The sequence below is a fragment of the Ranitomeya imitator genome, chromosome 5, assembly GCF_032444005.1.
Source record: "Ranitomeya imitator isolate aRanImi1 chromosome 5, aRanImi1.pri, whole genome shotgun sequence".
NCBI classification, from domain to species: Eukaryota; Metazoa; Chordata; class Amphibia; order Anura; family Dendrobatidae; genus Ranitomeya; species Ranitomeya imitator.
Window position 1 is genome coordinate 597,121,163 of NC_091286.1, and position 21,735 is coordinate 597,142,897.

At 46.9% G+C, this 21,735-nt stretch overlaps 1 protein-coding gene and 1 long non-coding RNA gene across 3 annotated transcripts in view; one reads left to right on the forward strand and one right to left on the reverse strand.

The window, feature by feature from the left end:
• NCK1 (NCK adaptor protein 1) overlaps positions 1-19,812 on the reverse strand; it is a 167,096-nt gene extending 147,284 nt beyond the window's left edge. Inside the window, exon 1 of one of the 2 annotated variants that reach the window (XM_069727948.1) lies at positions 19,665-19,812. The gene's annotated coding sequence lies outside the window, so the exon portion shown is untranslated. The remainder of the gene's footprint in view (positions 1-19,664) is intronic. The other variant, XM_069727949.1, reaches the window with a different exon arrangement.
• Positions 19,813-19,877: 65 nt separating this feature from the next.
• Positions 19,878-21,735, forward strand: part of LOC138638562 (uncharacterized) — a 193,295-nt gene continuing 191,437 nt past the window's right edge. The window contains exon 1 of the long non-coding RNA XR_011312518.1: positions 19,878-19,971. This is a non-coding gene — a long non-coding RNA (uncharacterized lncRNA). The remainder of the gene's footprint in view (positions 19,972-21,735) is intronic.

Genomic DNA, 21,735 nt, shown 5'->3' on the forward strand with positions numbered 1-21,735 from the left:
TTCCATACGTCGTGCACTGGATGCGTCGGTAATTGGCGGACCATTGTCACAAAAAACGTTCAATGTAACTTTTTTTGGTGCGATGGGTCCGCCACTTTCGACCGCGCAAGCGCGGCCGAAACTCCGCCCCCTCCTCCCCGGACTGCAGAATGGGCAGTGGATGCGTCCATCCGCTGCCCACGTCATGCAGAGAATTCATAACGTCCATCGGTATGTCAGCCCGACGCATTGCGACAGGCCCGTACCGACGGAAATGTGAAAGAGGCCTAAGGATCAGGAATGTGAAAATTCAATACGCTTGATCCTTTTCTCCCTAAAACATAAAGGAAAAAACAGACAGATTTGATCCTGATCCTGCTAAAATAGAAGGGGTCCAGATCACATTCATCTCTTGTGTATGGACTCCTTAAAGGTAATCTGCATCCAGGTTTTTGCTACCAAACCTGAGAGCAGCGTAATGTAGAGACAAAGAGGCTGATCCAATCGATGGGTCTCTCAGTGGGCTGCTTGCTCCAGTTTTGATAAAAATCACTGTTTTCTCTGCTGCAGATCCAGCAGTTCTCTGAATGCTGAACTCTGTATAAGGCTAGATTCACATTGCGTTAACGGGCTGCTGTTAACGCAAGTGCCGACTTGTCATACCGCTAGCGCAGATAGAGCTCTATCTGCGCTAGCAGTGACGGACCCAGAAGTGCTGCAGCCCGCGTCTCGGGGTTCATCACTCAATGACGGAACATGGCTAGTGCACGCCCATTGTGGGCGTGCGCTAGTGATGCGTCCGCCATAGGGCTTAATGGTGGCGTTAACGGACTGCGTTACAACGCGTTATACCGCGGTGTAACGCAGTCCGTCTAACGGACGCCAGCAACGCAATGTGAACCTGGCCTTAGGCTACCGTAAGTTCACACTTGCATACCGGGGCTTTGCAGACGGCTGCGTACTACCTCCGTGAAGCTCCGCCCACTTATGCACTTCCATTTAGGTCCGCCTACTTCTGCATGTGTCCAGCGTACCTATCTTTAACATTGGGTACGCAGGACATGCGGATTTATGCGGATGCATCGTTTTAACGCACCTGCCGACCGCACGAGAACGCAACTAGTTGATGATAACGATAGATAGATAGATAGATAGATAGATAGATAGATAGATAGATAGATAGATAGATAGATAGATAATAAAGTTATCTCATGACTAAGATGACAAAGCATGGCAAAGTGGTCAACTAATGGAAAAATTATTAGCATTAGGGTACATTCACACAGCTTTCAGGAGTTTCTTGGATTAGAAACTCTCCAAACAAAATTGGAGTATCTACTTCTAAAAACCCTGACAAAGAAACCTGAGTGTGAAAATGCCCCAAGGTTTCCCGTCGGATCAGTCCATACACCTGGACCTTTACACTGGCTCCACAGCTGCTTCTCTTGGCACAGCGACCTTGCAGTGTGCAGGCATCCCTACACAACTAAACAAACAGGCCTCAGCAGAAACCTTATTATTGAAAGCTGCAGCTTTAATGGAGAAATTCCAGAAAATATTAGAATCTAGTCAGATTCCTTAAGGTGGAGCACTGCTTTGTGTCCAATAATTTTCTTTTATCAATTACTCCCAATACGAATAGGTGGAGCCTGATTAACCTTCGTCAGGCTGCATAATTTTACAACGTTAACAGGCTGCAGAGGTACAATTGTACCTTCATATATATATATTTTATTGAAATTTGGCCAATACATTCTGGACCAAAACTGCAGAGATGTCACGAAATTTCAGCCCTCTACGGCTTTTTCGAAAAAAAAAGTTATTGCAATTTTAAAACTGAATAGTTACAATTGTACCTACTCAGCCGGACGAAGGTTAAAAAACCTCAAACAATTTAACGAGATGTGTACATTTCTAAATTCTTGACGTCACCTGGTAAGACACAGACAGCCAATATTCCATGGAGAGGACCACTGAATGCAGCAGCTTCCATCTGAAGAAGCATTGCAACACCACCATCAACATTCGATGATTACAACCCAAGGCAGTGAGTGTGTGTGTAAGGGGGAGGGGGGAACTAGAAGGATTTGTACCAATACATAACTCAGCTCTGCTGTATCTTTACACAGTAGCTGCAGAGATTAGTGAGGAGGGCGTGTTCTTTTCCCTTGTGTGTTGCTGCCTGCTTATGATTGGTCATCTCATACAGGGAAAGAAGTACACACCCCCAGAGTAGAATCCCTAGTAATGCCCACTTGAACTATGTCATGAATTATAACCTAAACGTTACAAGCCAATATTTCCACAATGGAGAGAAAATATTAAAAAATATAAACTAAGTTTTACTCAGCTCTGCGGCAACTATAGCATGACATGACCAGATCAATATGCGCTAACTGGTGAAAGGTCCTCTTTAAAGCTAGCTGATCAATAACGGTTACTGAGAAATCATGTCACATGCTGATTGAAATGTTAAAGACGTTTCACAGATGTGATGATCCAAGGATTGTAGCCCCCATTAAATCACAAGGATGGAGGATCTCTGTCTACTGTCCATCCATACTAGCACTGAAGCAGCGATAACATTATACACATGGCACATTAAAAACTTATATGGGATTCGCTACATGTAGAAATTGTCAGGGTGTCTTAGACATAGCTATTGACACAATTTTGCAGCATTAGCAAAAACTGCTGAAGAATCGGGGTGTTACTGCCAGGATCATCACAGATCGTTGGGGGTCCTTAGAGACATACTCTTTGTGATCACCTTATAGTTATGGTAAGTAGGAACTTCATAAAGCAGATATCTCCTATATGGAAGGACCGAGTACATGTTTTCTGTAGGCAATTTAGCTTTTCAATGTTCATATGGGCAGGAATACTATAAAAGGTTAACAAATCTTCAGTTTAGGGAAAACCAATGACATCTACAGCACTTTACAGGACATGCTAGAGCCGCACATTATTATTATTATTTATATAGCACCATTGATTCCATGGTGCTGTACATGAGAAGGGGTTACATACAAATTACAGATATCACTTACAGTCAGCAAACTAACAATTACAGACTGATACAGAGGGGCGAGGACCCTGCACTTGTGAGCTTACATTCTACAGGATTATCGGGAAGGAGACAATAGGTTGAAGGATGCACCAGCTCCGGTGTTGGTGAGGCGGTAGCTTCAGAAGTGGTCAGGAGGCAGCGGGGTCAGTGCAGGCTGTAGGCTTTCCTGAAGAGGTGGGTTTTCAGGTTCCGTCTGAAGGATCCGAATGTGGTTGATAGTCGGGCGTGTTGAGGCAAAGAATTCCAGAGGATGGGGGATATTCTAGGGAAGTCTTGGAGGCAGTTGGGTGAGGAGCGAATAAGTGTGGAGGAGAAGAGGTCTTGGAAGGACCAGAAATTGCATGAGGGAAGATATCGGGAGATTAGTTCAGAGATATATGGAGGAGACAGGTTATGGATGGCTTTGTAGGTTAGTATTAGTAATTTGAACTGGATACGCTGAGGGAATGCGAGCCAGTGAAGAGATTTGCAGAGGGGGCAGGCGGAGGAGTAGCGAGGAGAGAGATGAATTAGTCGGGCAGCAGAGTTAAAGATGGACAGGAGAAGTGCAAGGGTGTTAGCAGGGAGGCCACAGAGGAGGGTGTTGCAGTAGTCGAGGCAGGAGATGATGAGAGCATGCACAAGCATTTTGGTAGAGTGTGGGTTGAGGAAAGGACGGATTCTGGAAATATTTTTGAGCTGGAGGCGACAGGAGGTGGAAAGAGTTTGGATGTGCGGTTTGAAGGACAGGGCAAAGTCAATGGTTACTCCGAGGCAGCGGACTTCCGGTACGGGGGAAAACGTGATGTCGTTAATTGCGATAGATAGGTCAGGTATGGAAGATCTATGAGATGGAGGAAAGAAGAGGAGTTCAGATTTGTCCACATTGAGTTTGAGAAGGTGAGAGGAGAAGAAGGATATAGCTGATAGACACTCCTGGTTTTCTGGACCGCAGAGAGGTGATGTCTGGGCCAGAGATGTAGATCTGAGTGTCATCAGCATAAAGGTGGCACTGGAATCCATGGGACTTTATGAGTTGTCCCAGGCCAAGTGTATAGATTGAGAAGAGCAAGGGTCCTAGGACAGAGCCTTGAACACATGTAAGCTTGAGCTGTAATACCCACAAATTACCTAACATGACATATACAAGAGGTGGATGATGAACAGACTTATTTCCCATATACAGTGCACGGTCAGAAGACGACCAGTAAGAAGAATGAAAGGCGGACGTTATCCACTGAAAACCTATTTCTTCTGACAGGCGATGATGTTCTGCACCTTTAAGATCTTTCCATTGGATTAAACTGAAAAACCCCTACTGGAAAAGTGATCAGATCCCACATTTCCCAAGAGCAAAAATAAAAATAATGCTGACAAAAGTCAACTGGAAAGAAGCAAAGAGGCGTCCGCCTGGGACACGCAGCCGCTCTCCTATAGTCACAGATTCTTGACTGCACGCCATCAAGTTATAAAGACAAGTTCTCATTTATATAGCTGTAGAGTTTTGCTCTGCTTCTTTCTATAGAAACAATACTTCACAGTCTACGTTCACACGAGAATTTAAGGCCTTCCCCATTACACAATAATAGTCATCTAATACGTATGGGAGCCTCCGAATGTCCCCTAACAGATTAGACTGGATCATTCTGGTAGCAGCTTATTATACTCTGAAAACAAAAAGGTATTAACTGGGATACTGGTGTGCATACAGAATGTAAGCGCACGTTCACACTGGCCACTGAACTAAGACTGAAACATAATGATCGAGTACGCTGCAGTCAATAAACAGCATAGTGCATGAAAATATACGATACGGAGTCAAATTTTTGATAAAAAAAAACTGCAAAAGCCATCCCACCACTCCACGGTGACCATAACTGGGACAGTTTGTCAAGTAACATGTATGTGGATAAGGGCTGAGAAGGACTGGGCCCAACTACTGGACACATGGCCATGGAGAACCACATCAATATAATGCCCAGCTCAAGGGAAGACGGGCCACACCTTTAAGGCCATGTTCACACAGTGCGTTTTTTACTGCGGAACCGCAGCGGTATTGCCGCTGCGGTTCCGCAGCAGTTTTCCATGCAGGGTACATAACAATGTAACCCTATGGAAAACAGTCACTGCTGTGCACATGGTCCGTAATTTCGTTTAAAAAGCCGCGCAGAATAGCTGCGGCAAAAAAGGAGCATGTCACTTCTTTTTCCTGAACCGCAGCGGTTCTGCACCCATAGACCTCCATTGTGAGGTCAAAATCGCAGTAAAACCCGCAGATCAAAAATATATCTGCGGGTTTTACTGCGATTTGATGTGCAGAACCGCTGCAGCAGGAAGTGCGGGGGAGCGGGCGGAAGTGCGTGGGCGGAGTGTGGCTGCCCCCCCGTGCTCTGATCCCGCCCCCCCCGTGCTCCGATGCCCCCCCCCCGTGCTCCGATGCCCCCCCCCCGTGCCCTAATCTCCCCCCCTTATACTTACCCGGCGTCCCGGTGTCCGTCCGGCCGTCTTCTCCCTGGGCGCCGCCATCTTGCAAAATGGCGGGCGCATGCGCAGTGCGCCCGCCGAATCTGCCGGCCGGCAGATTCGCTCCAAAGTGCATTTTGATCACTGAGATATAACCTATCTCAGTGATCAAAATAAAAAAATAGTAAATGACACCCCCCCCACTTTGTCACCCCCATTGGTAGGGACAATAAAAAAATTAAGAATTTTTTTTTTTTTTTCACTAAGGTTAGAATAGGGGTAGGGGTAGGGTTAGGGGTAGGGTTAGGGTTAGGGTTAGGGGTAGGGTTAGGGGTAGGGTTAGGGGTAGGGTTAGGGGTAGGGGTAGGGTTAGGGGTAGGGTTAGGGTATTTTCAGCCATTTTAGCCCTAAAAAGCTTCCTAGGAAACACACAGTCTCTGCATAGAAAACTGCATAAAAAAAGGATAAAAAAACGCATCAAAAAACGCATCAAAAAAGGACAAAAAAAGGACCAAAAAAAGGACCTGCGTTTTCTGCCAAGAGCTGCAGTTTTTTAAAAAAACTGTCCTGAAAAAAAAAGGATGGAAATCCTGAACGTGTGAACATACCCTAAGACAGGAAAGCTCTGCCAAGCATTTCTACATGTAGTGAAGGCAAGAAAGGGGGCCGACTGACCACTTGGCCAGTTAGTGACTGTGTATGGCCAGTTTTCTACAAAAGGGATCTTCAGCTCAGCTTTTTAGGGGAGCGAAATTCACGATGTATTAATTGTGTAATAGATTTCCCAAAATATTATTCACACACTTTGGCGCCGACAATTTCTGAAAATTCCACAAAGGCTTTTGCCGATTCACATTCCACGGTGTAAAATTCCACAGCCTATAGGGTCAGTGGCAAGAAACCCTAAGGGTATGTGCACACGTTCAGGATTTCTTGCAGAAATTTCCTGACAAAAAAACGGACATTTCTGCCAGAAATCCGCATGCGTTTTTTTCCGGAGCTTTCCCAATGCATTAAATAGCGGGAAAAATGCAACAAAAAAAAATCAGCAAAATTAATGAACATGCTGCTTTTTTTTTACCGCGATGCATTTTTTTTCACGGAAAAAAAAAAACGCATCATGTGCACAAAAATTGTGGAATGCATTCTAAATGATAAAAACGCATAATTATGCATCCTATCACAGAAAACGGGCGAATAAAAGCTTCCAAAATAAGGCAAAGGCGATAGAATGATCTTCAGCATTTTCAAGAGTCCTAATAGACTCCATGAGAAAAGCCTTCTTATGAAAAGGGAGTCATATAGAGACACACTATCTACATCATCTGTTGGGGGACAGAAAGGTGGCCCACCGTACACATCAGTCAGCGGACCTCACCAACATCGGCGGGTGTAGCCTAATTTACTTTAAATTCATGGAGTATTGTTCAAGTGATACAGCAGTATTATAGACAGCCCAGGGGCAAGAGGGGCATCATATCTAAGGTGGGATGCGGTGATGGGACAGACCCTTATCTCTAATCCTATACATTTCCAGAAAAGGACACGGTCATCCATGTAACAAGTCAACCTTCTCCATTGTATCACTCCTGAAACCAACATTGTTATAACACAGCGAGAAGTAACAAACCATAACTTGCCACAATCTCCAATCCCGTCATTAAAGCGCCTGGGGGTTAAATAATAACAAGGTTCCCAGGACGCTGAGCAATGGACGTACGTGCCCAGGATGCGCTCAAGGACGGCCTGCCGGCTCAGTGCGATTACATTCCTCACAATTTCACATGGTTTCCAGTGTTTGCCAAGAGCGAGCGGCCGGGGAGCGCTCTGCAGCTGTGTAATCCCAGGGCTACAAGGAGTAAAGTTCTCACACCCCCCGAGGAGTAAACACGAGGACCGGAAAACCAACAACGAGGGATCCTGTACCAAAGTGATCCACTGAGAAAAGTCAGTTGTTAGCGGTCATGTTTTCTGGATGATTATCGCTTCTTCTTTCTACAGACCCGGGCACGAGCCCGACTTTCAGAGTGAAGAGGCCCAAAGACATCAGATATATTCCCAATGCATTTTCAGGCGTCATGTCCAGGGGAGAAAGAAGGATAAGCAGCTGGCAGACCGCTGGCTCCATCTTACGGAAAAACGAACACCAATCAGAAACTATTAGCTATTTGCCTCATATCACTAGTCATCAATACTGCACAAGCCCACATGCTGCGATACCCAACACAAGCCGCCATTCATTTCACAAGGCTTGGTGAGATTGAGGAGACATCTCATCCACAATTCTGGTCCTGCAATACTCCGTGAATTATCCTCTGGGATATTCCTCTGCACATACGCGCCAGAAGAACTAAGGCCCTGTTCACACCATTTTCTGCAGTACAATCAGGGGTTCCACCAGAATCCCTCTAATAATGGGACTCAGAAAAACCTTGGATAGGGCCATGATATGCAGCGTCATGAACGGAGTTCAGCGGGTTATGTGTGTGTACTTCGAATCGTGTCGATAATAAAAACAGTGTTTAATACATATTCCTGGACCTATGGTAATTACCTTCTCAGCAGCAGCAAGGAAAAGACACTTTTATTTCCCCTATATCCATAGTGTAGACATGGGTGCACCATCCTCACAGGGTGGACACGGGCAGTGAGCGCCTTCTGCCGTCACAGGTGGGTCAGCTATTCTCCCCTTCAGACTATGCTCGGACTTGTGATAGACACAACAGAACAAGCATGGAAGCACCAGACACTAAACCACTAATGGTTTTCTTAATAGCATGGCTTTATCTGCCCGTATCTGTTATAATGGCCACTAACGGGCCACTGTGTGAGCAAGAAAGAGTTGTGATCACATAATGAAGAAGAGGTAAAGAGCAGCGCTGGAAACGGCAGAAGACAGCGACCCGTAAGCATATATTGGTAACAGAGGGATCATAGTAACATAGTAACATAGTAACATAGTTAGTAAGGCCGAAAAAAGACATTTGTCCATCCAGTTCAGCCTATATTCCATAAAATATATATCAATAAAAATAAAAAAAGAATAGTCCTTTAAAATCCAAAGTATTGAGTGTACATGAGTTTTTGGGAATTACAGTTGCCCCAATTTGTGTGTGGATGAGAGGTAAATCCACAGCAGGAATCCAATGGACAACCTCAGAATAGATTAGGCTGGATTTGAGATGGTAACAACTCCTCTGGAGAACACTCAGGTCAGAACAATAACTGTGGGAGATCTAGGGTCGGGGCGGATCAGATAAGCATGACCGGGTGGGCCATTAAAGGAGATGCTCACTAGTTGGACAACCCCTTCTCACTTCCCATGTTTGAACCCATTAAAACAAACACACACATACTCACCTCTCATGCCTCTGCCGTTCCAGCGGTGTCGGCATTCGTATCCCCGGGACTCACATGAGGTTTTTACGGGATGTGAGCCCTGCGCCTGATAAACGATGGCGTCACTGTCCCTGCCTTTGGATGTATGATGGAGTCAGAGCTGCGACTATTACTTTGACTCAAAGGTGTCCCAACATCATGCAGATCAAAAAAAATAAAATCATACCATGGAAGCGATGCCAGATAAATGTGTCAGTATTTGGTGCAATTTTATAAATAAGACATGTCTTTCTTCCAGTCCAATCCCTGCACATCCTAGAGACTGACATTCTGCAGGAAATACAGGGACGGGGGACTGCAGAGCACCGTGGTAAGGTTATTTTCTCTGATGAAGCCCCTTCATACTGTTTGGAACATTTGGTATAATGATTGTCCGAAAAAGAAAAGGAGAACGCTACCGTGAGTCCTGTGTTATGCCAACAGTAAAGCCTCCCAAGACCATTCGTTTTCGTCCATGGAGTTGGTTCTTTTGCTTAAGAACACTGCCCGTAATAAAAAGATTGGCATCTAAACATCCTCCAAGAGCAACTTCTCCCAATAATCCAGCAGTAATTTGGTGAAGAACAAATGCTTTCTCCAGCATGATGGAGACCATGTCACAAGGAAAACCTGACAGTGTCGGCAGGTTCAGCCAACAATCTAACGTGTATGGGGCAGGGGTCGGATAATCAGAAATGTTAAGCAGACATGTCCTATTTTAAACTGCTGATCACATCGTTCTCGAGGAGACAACACAGGAGCACTCGGCTGGACAAGGGCATGGGTATGGAAGAGTTGGCCATGATGACCGCCAGCCTAAGAATTGGCCAAAGCAGCGTTCGGGTGACAGCTATCTAATGTGTGGCTCGGTGAACAAACCAGTAAGCTTTTGGGTCTATGGCCACGAAACTCACCAGATCTCAGTACCATTAACCTGTGTTCAACCCTCAGAAAGGGGATGGACAAAGAAAAACACAGAAATGGTGATAGACCTAATCACTGATTAGACAAGAACGGGCGGCCATCAGTCAGGGTGGACAACCAGAAGCTGATACCCATGGGGCAGACAGGCCGAAGGGCAGAAGTCTGGAAGAATAAGGATAAACACAGGAAATATTGACTTTCATTGACAAATTCATCAAGTTTATGCAAAAAGCTTAAAGACTTATGAAATGTTTATAATTGCACTTTGGTAACCACAGATACATCTGACTAAAAGATCTGATAACACTGAAGCAGAAAACTTTGTGACATTCTCAAAACTTGTGACCCAGACTATGGGCACTGGGATGAGATCCACTGGGAAAATTTACACAAAATATCTTTAAGCTTCAAATTTGCATTGTCCATTTCCATTGATCTGTAATAGGAGAGAACAACTACATTGACGGTTGTGTAGATAGGTTACATGACAGTCCCATGGTGTCCGCCATGTCACCACATAAAAAAAGCACAGAGTGCGCCATTATCTGCCCTGATCTTCAGCCATTAGCCTCGGTCACGTCAGCTCCATTTCTGGTTTAATATCACACTGGAGAGCATTTTCTGTGTCAGGACACCACTACTGGTGTGTATAAATGGGGCTAACACACTGGCTCATTTCTATACCAAGCCAGACCCCTTCTTTGTCTATGGATCAGCCATGATACAAGACATGTTTGAGTACAAGCTGGAAATAGACCCAGGACCGCTCGGCTACCGTCAGGAAGAGGCAGCTGTGACAGTGAAGGATATTAGCAAGTTGCATATTTTGCCATTTTAAACACAGTTTAATGGGTTGTCTACTAACAGTCGTTCCATCAGTCTGATGGAACTGTGGAGGCTGCAGTCCATCAATGGCAGCCATACATCACAATGCTATGTAACCGCCGAGAAACCCAGCTTTGACATGAGAGGAACTCGAAAGAGTGAGAAGGTCGCTAGTAAAATACTGGAGAGGAGATATAGCTACAGCGGCGACAGCAAGTCACCAGCACACATCAGTAGCCAATCTCTAAGCTCAGCGGCTGTACCAAGGTAAACGCCACAAACCGCTCCGCAATTGACTGCATTGGTGATGTGTGCCGTCAACATGAGATAGGGAGGATGAGTCCTGGGACTAAGTAATTGTGCAGCCAGGCTCTGATATATGTCCCCCGTGGCTTAGGCAGCATGAACCAACTGCCAGGTTCATTTAACCCCTTAACGACCGCCGATACGCCTTTTAACGGCGGCCGCTAAGGGTACTTAAACCACAGCGCCGTTAATTAACGGCGCTGTGGAAAAAGTAAATAGCGCCCCCCAGAGTCGGATTTTCTCCGGGGTCTTGGCTGCCGGGGGTAGCCGAGACCCCAGTGAACATGATTCGGGGGGGGTTTTACCGACCCCGCATTTGCAATCGCCGGTAATTAACCGTTTACCGGCGATCACAAAAAAAAAAAACGCGATTTCTTTTTAATTTCTCTGTCCTCCGATGTGATCGCACATCAGAGGACAGAGAAATGGGGTGCCAGGAAGCCCCCCAATACTTACCTGTCTCCCCCGGTGCTCCTCGTGGCTCCCGATAGGCGCCGCCATCTTCAAAATGGCGGGCGCATGCGCAGTGCGCCCGCCGGCCGGCACCGTGAGAATCTTTGGGGTCTCGGCTGCCAGGGGTAGCCGAGACCCCAAAGAACATGATCGGGGTCGGTTTTACCGACCCCTGTTTAGCGATCGCCGGTAATTAACTGTTTACCAGCGACCGCAAAAAAAAAAAAAAAAGAAGCAAAATGTAATTCTCTGTCCTCTGATGTGATCGCACATCAGAGGACAGAGAATAGGGGGATTCGGGGACCCCATTATACTCACCAGTGTCCCTGGGTCCTCCTGCTGCTCCTCCTGGTCTTCTTGGGAAAGAAAATGGCGGGCGCATGCGCAGTGCGCCCGCCATCTGTCGCCATCTGCCGGCCGGCAGGAGAAGAGCAGTTGGGGCTAAAATTAGGGTTAGGGCTAGGGTTAGGGCAAGGGTTAGGGCAAGGGTTAGGGCAAGGGTTAGGGCAAGGGTTAGGGCAAGGGTTAGGGCAAGGGTTAGGGCAAGGGTTAGGGCAAGGGTTAGGGCAAGGGTTAGGGCTAGGGCTAAATTTAGGGCTAGGGTTGGGGCTAAATTTAGGGTTAGGGTTGGGGCTAAATTTAGGGTTAGGGTTGGGGCTAAATTTAGGGTTAGGGTTGGAGCTAAAATTAGGGTTAGGGTTGGAGCTAAATTTAGGGTTAAGGTTCTTTCACACTTACGTCGGTACGGGGCCGTCGCAATGCATCGGCCCGACATACCGACGCACGTTGTGAAAATTGTGCACAACGTGGGCAGCGGATGTAGTTTTTCAACGCATCCGCTGCCCAATCTATATCCTGGGGAGGAGGGGGCGGAGTTACGGCCACGCATGCACGGTCAGAAATGGCGGACGCAACGTACAAAAAAAAGGTACATTGAACGTTTTTTGTGCCGACGGTCCGCCAAAACACAACTGATCCAGTGCACAACGGACGCGACGTGTGGCCATCCGTCACGATCCGTCGGCAATACAAGTCTATGGGCAAAAAACGCATCCTGCGGGCACATTTGCAGGATCCATTTCTTGTCCAAAACGACGGATTGCGACGGATGCCAAACGACGCAAGTGTGAAAGTAGCCTTAGGGCTAGGGTTAGGGTTGGGGCTAAAGTTAGGGCTAGAGTTGGGGCTAAAGTTAGGGTTAGAGTTGGGATTAGGGTTAGGGTTTGGATTAGGGTTGGTATTAGGGTTGGCATTAGGGTTAAGCTTGGGATTAGGGTTAGGTTTGGGATTAGGGTTAAGGTTGTGATTAGGGGTGTATTGGGATTAGGGTTAGGTTTGAGGTTAGGGTTGAGATTAGGATTAGGGGTGTGTTGGATTTAGGGTTTTGATTAGGGTTATGGTTAGGGTTGACATTAGGGTTGTTTTGGGGTAAGGGTTGTGACTATCGTTAGGGTTAGTGATTAGGATTATGGATCGGGTTGGGATTAGGGTTAGGGGTGTGTTGGGGTTAGGGTTGGAGCTAGAATTGGGGGGTTTCCACTGTTTAGTTACATCAGGGGGTCTCCAAACACGACAGCCAATTCTGCGCTCAAAAAGTCAAATGGTGCTCCCTCCCTTCTGAGCTCTGCTGTGCGCCCAAACAGTGTGTTACCCCCACATATGGGGCATCAGCGTACTCGGGATAAATTGGACAACAACTTTTGGGGTCCAATTTCTCCTGCTACCCTTGTGAAAATAAAAACTTGGGGGCTACAAAATCTTTTTTGTGGAAAAAAATTTTTTTATTTTCAAGACTCTGCATTCTAAACTTCTGTGAAGCACTTGTGCATTCTAAGTTCTCACCACACATCTAGATAAGTTCCATGGGGGGTCTAGTTTCCAAAATGGGGTCACTTGTGGGGGGTTTCCACTGTTCAGGCACATCAGGGGCTCTCCAAACGCAACATGGCGTCCGATCTCAATTCCAGACAATTCTACATTGAAAAAGTAAAACGGCAGTCCTTCTCTTCCAAGCTCTGTGGTGCGCCCAAACAGTGGTTTACCCCCACATATTGGGTATCGACGTACTCAGGAGAAATTGCACTACAACTTTTGTGGTCTAATTTCTCCTGTTACCCTTGTGAAAATAAAAATTTGGGGGCAAAAAGATCGTTTTTGTAGAAAAAAATTTGATTTTTTATTTTCACGGCTCAACGTTATAAACTTCTGTGAAGCACATGGGGGTTCAAAGTGCTCACCGCACATCTAGATAAGTTCCTTAAGGGGTCTAGTTTCTAAAATTATGTCACTTGTGGGGGGTTTCCACTGTTTAGGCACATCAGGGGCTCTCCAAACGCGACATGGCGTCCAATCTCAATTCCTGCCAATTCTACATTGAAAAAGTAAAACAGCGCTCCTTCACTTCCAAGTTCTGCGGTGCGCCCAAACAGTGGTTTACCCCCACATATGGGGTATTGGCGTATTCAGGAGAAATTGCATAACAAAATTCATGGTTACATTTCTGTTTTTACACTTGTGAAAATAAAAAAAATGGTTCTGAATTAAAATGTTTGCAAAAAAAAGTTAAATGTTCATTTTTTCCTTCCACGTTGTTTCAGTTCCTGTGAAGCACGTAAAGGGTTAATAAACTTCTTGAATGTGGTTTTGAGAACCTTGAGGGGTGCAGTTTTTAGAATGGTGTCACACTTCGTTATTTTCTATCATATAGACCCCTTAAAATGACTTCAAATGTGATGTGGTCCCTAAAAAAAAAAAAGGTGTTATAAAAATGAGAAATTGCTGGTCAACTTTTAACCCTTATAACTCCCTAACAAAAAAAAAAATGTTGTTTCCAAAATTGTGCTGATGTAAAGTAGACATGTGGGAAATGTTATTTATTAACTATTTTTTGTGACATATCTCTCTGATTTAAGGGCATAAAAATACAAAGTTTGAAAATTGCAAAATTTTAAAAATTTGCCATATTTCCGTTTTTTTCATAAATAATCGCAAGTAATATCGAAGAATTGTTTCCACTAACATGAAGTACAATATGTCACGAAAAAACAATCTCAGAATATGCAGGATCCGTTGAAGCGTTCCAGAGTTATAACCTCATAAAGTGACAGTGGTCAGAATTGCAAAAATTGGCTCGGTCATTAAGTACCAAATTGGCTCTGTCACTAAGGGGTTAAAGGGGTTGTCTAGTACTGTGATATTGAAAGCCAGCAATATCACATCAGCATGAGTCCGAAACTCAGCACAACACTGTGTAGTGGCCATTCCCGGTAATGCAGCTAAGCGCTGTGAATCCAGTATCAGTGACGTGCCCTATGGATGTGCCCTAGAGGATGGCCACTGGACGTTCACACCTCATGGCTTAGAAGGGAATAACTGTATGGCTACAACCACCGCGCTTGCATCCCCTATTCACTTCTATGGGACTTACAGAAATGTACCTCTGCTGTGTCCACCTCCAGTGGTCAGAACCGGACGGAGTTATTCCTATTCCATGAAAGGCTCAGATGGGAAGAACACTTCAACCAATTTGTTAAAAAAGTTATTTCAAATATTTGAAGCTGTGAGCGATTTCCTACCCTGGGGAAGTCTCTGCTCTCCTTCTCTAGTACGCGCAGGTCGCGCCGCACAGAACCTGCGAGCGCTTGGGCCGCACTATACAGAACCTGCGAGCGCGCGGGCCACGCTAAACAGAACCTGCGAGAGCACGGGCCATGCTAAACAGAACCTGCGAGCACGTGGGCCACAATATATAGAGCCTGCGAGTGAGTGGCAATGCAGAACCTGCGAGCGTGTGGGCTGCACTATACAGAACCTGCGAGCGCGTGGGCAACACTATACGGAACCTGAGAGGGCTTGGGCTGCACCGTACAGACCGGGGTCAGTGCTGCGTAAACAGATAACATCCATGTAACAATGCGGACTATGCCAGCTATGCTAACAACATGACTACATCCGGCCTCTGCAATGTAAGCAGGACTGTGCAAAACCAGCCCAGAGCACCGCACATGTAGTGGAGCTGAACGGGACATTTAAAGGAGTTGTTCATAGAGCTGAACAAAAAGATTCACAGGACCTTGGTCCAATGGCCACGTCAGTACTCCATGGCCACCGAGCCTGAGCAGTTATATATATCATGCTGGTGATTAGGTTTGCCCCATTTGCTTTCATGTATTGTATTGCTGGCTGTAGAATGAGTTATCTGACAATCTGTCATTGAGTTCACAAATCTGTGAATCAAGGACCGTGCTTGGATAGCAATCTCCCGCTGCCAGGAGTTATCTGCCCCGTAGGTATATATGAGGCAGTCCGCTGTGGCCAGGAGCCCTGGCGGCCGGGTATTCCTATCAGGACCTTGTTGTACTTAGGGTACCGTCACACAGTGGCACTTTTGTCGCTACGACGGTACGATCCGTGACGTTCCAGCGATATCCATACGATATCGCTGTGTCTGACACGCAGCAGCGATCAGGGATCCTGCTGAAAATCGTACGTCGTAGCAGATCGTTTGGAACTTTCTTTCGTCGCTGGATCTCCCGCTGTCATCGCTAGATCGATGTGTGTGACACCGATCCAGCGATGCGTTCGCTTGTAACCAGGGTAAACATCGGGTTACTAAGCGCAGGGCCGCGCTTAGTAACCCGATGTTTATCCTGGTTACCATCATAAATGTAAAAAAAAAAAAAAATAAACAGTACATACTTACATTCCAGTGTCCGTCAGGTCCCTTGCCGTCTGCTTCCCGCACTGACTGACTGCCGTAAAGTGAAAGCACAGCACAGCGCGCTGTGCTTTCACTTTACGGCCGGCAGTCAGTGCGGGAAGCAGACGGCAAGGGACAGACACCGGAATGTAAGTATGTAGTGTTTTGTTTTTTTTTACGCTGATAACCAGGGTAAGCATCGGGTTACTAAGCGCGGCCCTGCGCTTAGTAACCCGATGTTTACCCTGGTTACCCGGGGACCTCGGCATCGTTGGTCGCTGGAGAGCTGTCTGCGTGACAGCTCTCCAGCGACCACACTACGACTTACCAACGATCACGGCCAGGTCGTATCGCTGGTCGTGATCGTTGGTAAATCGTATAGTGTAACGGTACCCTTACAGTCATGGCCAAAAGTATTAACACCCCTGCAATTCTGTCAGATAATACTCAGTTTATTCCTGAAAATGATTGCAATCACAAATTCTTTGATATTATCTTCATTTAATTTGTTTTAAATGAAAAAACACAAAAATAATTGTCCTAAAGCCAAATTGGATATAATTCCACACCAAATATAAAAAAGGGGGTGGACAAAAGTATTGGCACTGTTCGAAAAATAATGTGATGCTTCTCTAATTTGTGTAATTAACAGCACCTGTAACTTACCTGTGGCACCTAACAGGTGTTGGCAATAACTAAATCACACTTGCAGCCAGTTGACATGGATTAAAGTTGACTCAACCTCTGTCCTTTGTCCTTGTGTGTACCACATTGAGCATGGAGAAAAGAAAGAAGACCAAAGAACTGTCTGAGGACTTGAGAAACCAAATTGTGAGGAAGCATGAGCAATCTCAAGGCTACAAGTCCATCTCCAAAGACCTGAATGTTCCTGTGTCTACTGTGCGCAGTGTCATTAAGAAGTTTAAAGCCCATGGCACTGTGGCTAACCTCCCTAGATGTGGACAGAAAAGAAAAATTGACAAGAGATTGCAAGATTGTGCGGATGTTGAATAAAGAACCTCGACTAACATCCAAACAAGTTCAAGCTGCCCTGCAGTCCGAGGGTACAACAGTGTCAACCCGTACTATCCGTCGGCGTCTGAATGAAAAGGGGCTGTATGGTAGGAGACCCAGGAAGACCCCACTTCTTACCCCGAGACATAAAAAAGCCAAGCTGGAGTTTGCAAAACTTACCTGAAAAAGCCTAAAATGTTTTGGAAGAATGTTCTCTAGTCAGATGAGACAAAAGTAGAGCTTTTTGGGCAAAGGCATCAACATAAAGTTTACAGGAGAAAAAAAGAGGCATTCAAAGAAAAGAACACGGTCCCTAAAGTCAAACATGGCGGAGGTTCCCTGATGTTTTGGGGTTGCTTTGCTGCCTCTGGCACTGGACTGCTTAACCGTGTACATGGCATTATGAAGTCTGAAGACTACCAACAAATTTTGCAGCATAATGTAGGGCCCAGTGTAAGAAAGCTGGGTCTCCCTCAGAGGTCATGGGTCTTCCAGCAGCACAATGACCCAAAACACACTTCAAAAAGCACTAGAAAATGGTTTGAGAGAAAGCACTGGAGACTTCTAAGGTGGCCAGCAATGAGTCCAGACCTGAATCCCATAGAACACCTGTGGAGAGATCTAAAAATGGCAGTTTGGAGAAGGCACCCTTCAAATATCAGGGACCTGGAGCAGTTTGTCAAAGAAGAATGGTCTAAAATTCCAGCCGAGCATTGTAAGAAACTCATTGATGGTTACCGGACGCGGTTGGTCGCAGTAATTTTGGCTAAAGGTTGTGCAACCAAGTATTAGGCTGAGGGTGCCAATACTTTTGTCTGGCCCATTTTTGGAGTTTTGTGTGAAATGATCAATGTTTTGCTTTTTGCTTCATTCTCTTTTGTGGTTTTCCATTTAAGACAAATTAAATGAAGATAATAATACCAAACAATTTGTGTTTGCAATCATTTTCAGGAAGAAAATGAGTATTATCTGACAGAATTGCAGGGGTGTCAATACTTTTGGCCATGGCTGTATGTGGACTTACGGTAATTCTAGTCTTTCCTTTTCTGAGCCCCACAGATGATTTTGGCCCATAAGTGAGATGAGCTAAGAACTTATGATGATAAATCAGCTCAGAGATGCTCAGAAGGAGGAATAAACTCACTGACAGATTCTCAGTTCACTTATTCGGCTGCCGGCAACAGACAATGCAGCACAGAAGGCAAATGAAGGCACCTGCAGAATAGATTGTTAGTCCAAAATAAATGGGTTGAAGTAAAATGCTGCCCTGAGGCGTCCGATCTGCGCGGGGGGCTCCGTGGTAGAGTCCGGCATTGTAAATGCCATTATCAGTGTATAGGGGCCACATGGTGCCGCTGGAGTCCGTCATGTGACAGATCCAGCCCTGCCACGAAATCCAACATTCTCATCTGTGTTAGGAACCGAAGAACAGGATTTGCAAGCACTGATGTGAACAGCGCCCAAGTCCTGCCTTAATGTTTTCCCACCACTTCCACCTTTAGTTTGAAAAATCCCAGCAGGTGCATTTACAGCTAACGACAGCGGGCACCAGCCGAACCACGGCGGGTATCAGCCGAAAACACGGAACACATGTGACAAACTGCCCAGTGCCCACCATCTGCGGAAAAGAGCGAGGACAGAGGCAGGCGAGACATGGCGGCCGGCGCACACCCCTCACAAGAGCTTACCGGGGTCACAACATCAGGGATTAGAAAGAGGAACCATGACTATGAGGGGCCACAAGCCGGAGCTGCCAGCAGCCAGGCCAAGGGGGTGGACTGTCCACAGGAGACGCGGGGGGGGCCCTCGGTCCAGAGACGCGGGGGGGGGGGGCCTCGGTCCGGAGACGCGGGGGGGGGGCCCTCGGTCCGGAGACGCGGGGGGGGGGCCCTCGGTCCAGAGACGCGGGGGGGGGGCCCTCGGTCCAGAGACGCGGGGGGGGGGGCCCTCGGTCCGGAGACGCGGGGGGGGGGCCCCCTCGGTCCGGAGACGCGGGGGGGGGGGCCCCCTCGGTCCGGAGACGCGGGGGGGGGGGCCCTCGGTCCGGAGACGCGGGGGGGGGGGCCCTCGGTCCGGAGACGCGGGGGGGGGGGCCCTCGGTCCGGAGACGCGGGGGGGGGCCCTCGGTCCGGAGACGCGGGGGGGCCCTCGGTCCGGAGACGCGGGGGGGCCCTCGGTCCAGAGACGCGGGGGGGGGCCTCGGTCCGGAGACGCGGGGGGGGGGCCTCGGTCCGGAGACGCGGGGTGGGGGGGCCTCGGTCCAGAGACGCAGGGGGTGCAAAAATGGAGAACAGTGAGAACCCAGTATGGGAGTCTATGGGTGATAAACAGGCACAAAAGCAAGATCCCCCCATTGTGCAAAGTGAGGACCCCACAGTGCACGGGTATAAACAATACTGGTGTGTGTGTGTGTATATATTTATATACACACACACACAATACTGCAGTGCTGACACACACACTCACCATAGGTAGCACTGTCTGTGCAGCTCCCAGGCCTCACACTCAGCCTCCAGCACCGCACGCTGCACACATCCTCCGCCTCCTGCACACACAGCAGCCGGACGCTCTCACCTGTATCCTCCGGTACCGCACACCAGTGATCCGGCTCCTTAGTGTCCCGTTACCAGGCCGCACCGTCCACCGCCTGCAATACAGACCTCCACCGACTACAGACAGCGGAACCGGCCCGACCCCGCCTACAAAACCACGCCCCGACTACGTACGTTACCGCCTACCAGATCGCCACGCCCACATACTTCCCCCTCTTCCGCCCCCTGTAAGGTACAAATCCGCCGGCCCCAGTGTACTGAAGTGAGAAATGCGGCTGCAGAGAAAGAATTAATGGGCGTGGCTAGGGCAGCAGTCACCTAGGGCAGAGGTATGACACGTCAATCATCGCTTACTGGTTACGTCATGTCTTTGAACCGTGTCCCGCATGAAGGATGAATGATTGGATGACGTCAACCATTAACGTGCGCATGCGCAGGAGTGTGCTGCACGCTGGCACTACGGTCCTCTGTGCTAATGTCTACCCTGTGCAGGAGGACGTGTGACGTCATGACTGCCTGGTGGCAGACGTATTGTGTGCATGTGACCGGCATGACGTCACATCGTGTCTTGTAGGACAACTAAAGGAACAGCTCTTCCATAGTGAAGATCCAGACACTGGCTGCGGAGGTCGCTGGAGTCAGGGCGGAGGGTGAACTGAACATGTAACGGGACCCTTTAAATCAGACTCCCGAATTAAAGGGGATTTTAATCTCGCCAGAATGTGCCATAACTATTTAATGGGCGTCTGTCCTCAAGTTTACCCCTCCCCCATCTCCCTCTTAACCATGTTTTCTTTCTTTTATGTTTTGTTAACCCATTCACCACCAGAGGTATTTTCGTTTTCGTTTTTCGCCCCCCTTCTTCCCAGAGCCATAACTTTTTTATTTTTCCGTCAATATGGCCATGTGAGGGCTTGTTTTTTGCGGGACGAGTTGTACTTTTGAATGACACCATTGGCTTTACCATATCATGTACTGGAAAATGGGGAAAAAAAATCCAAGTGTGGTCAAATTGCAAAAGAAGTGCAATTCCACGCTTGTTTTTTAATTTTTTTTTACTGTATTCACTAAATGCTAAATCTGACCTGCCATTATGATTCCCCAGGTCATTACGAGTTCATAGACACCAAATATGTTTAGGTTCTTTTTTATTTAACTGGTGAAAAAAATTCCAAACTTTGTTTTTAAAAAAAGGCGCCATTTTCCGAGACCCGTAGCGCTTCCATTTTTCGTGATCTGGGGTTGGTTGATGGCTTATTTTTTGCGCACCAAGCAGATGTTTAAATTGATACCATTTTGGTGTAGATATGATCTTTTGATCGCCCGTTATTGCCTTTTATTGCAATGTAGAGGCGACCAAAAAATGTAATTCTGGCATTTTGAATTTTTTTCTCTTTACCCCGTTTACTGCTCGGGTTAATTCTCTTTTTTATATATTGATAGATCGGACGATTCTGAACTTGGCGATTCCAAATATGTGTATGTTTGATTTTTTTTTTTTTTATTGTTTTATTTTGAATGGGGCGACAGGGTGATTTGAACTTTTATATGCTTTTGAAAAACTTTTCTTTTAGTTTTTGCATGCTTCAATAGTCTTCATGGGAGACTAGAATCAGCAGTTGTCTGATTGTCTCTGCTACATACAGGTGATGATCAGATCGCCTGTGTGTAGCAGAAATGCTCACCTGCTATGAGCACTGACCACCGGGCAACGCTCATAGCAATCCGGCTATGACAACCATAGAGGTCTGCTGGAGACTTCTGGTTGTCATGTCAACCCATCGATGACCTGCGATCACGTGATGGGGTCATTGATGGGCGGGATTTCCAGAAGTGCGAGTTAAATGCCGCTGTCAGAGATGAACAGGGGAATTTAACGGGTTAACAGCCACAGGTGGATCGCGATTTCACCCCCGGCTTTTAGAGGCACATGTCAGCTGTTCAAAACAGCTTACATGTGCCGGGAAAGACGTGGGCTCAGCACAGGAGCCCACATCAAAGGGAGGGATTCCGACGTAAGCGTACTATTACGCCCAACATTGGAAAGGGGTTAAAGTGGTATTACTGTGTTTTGAAGTTCTTCACTACCCATG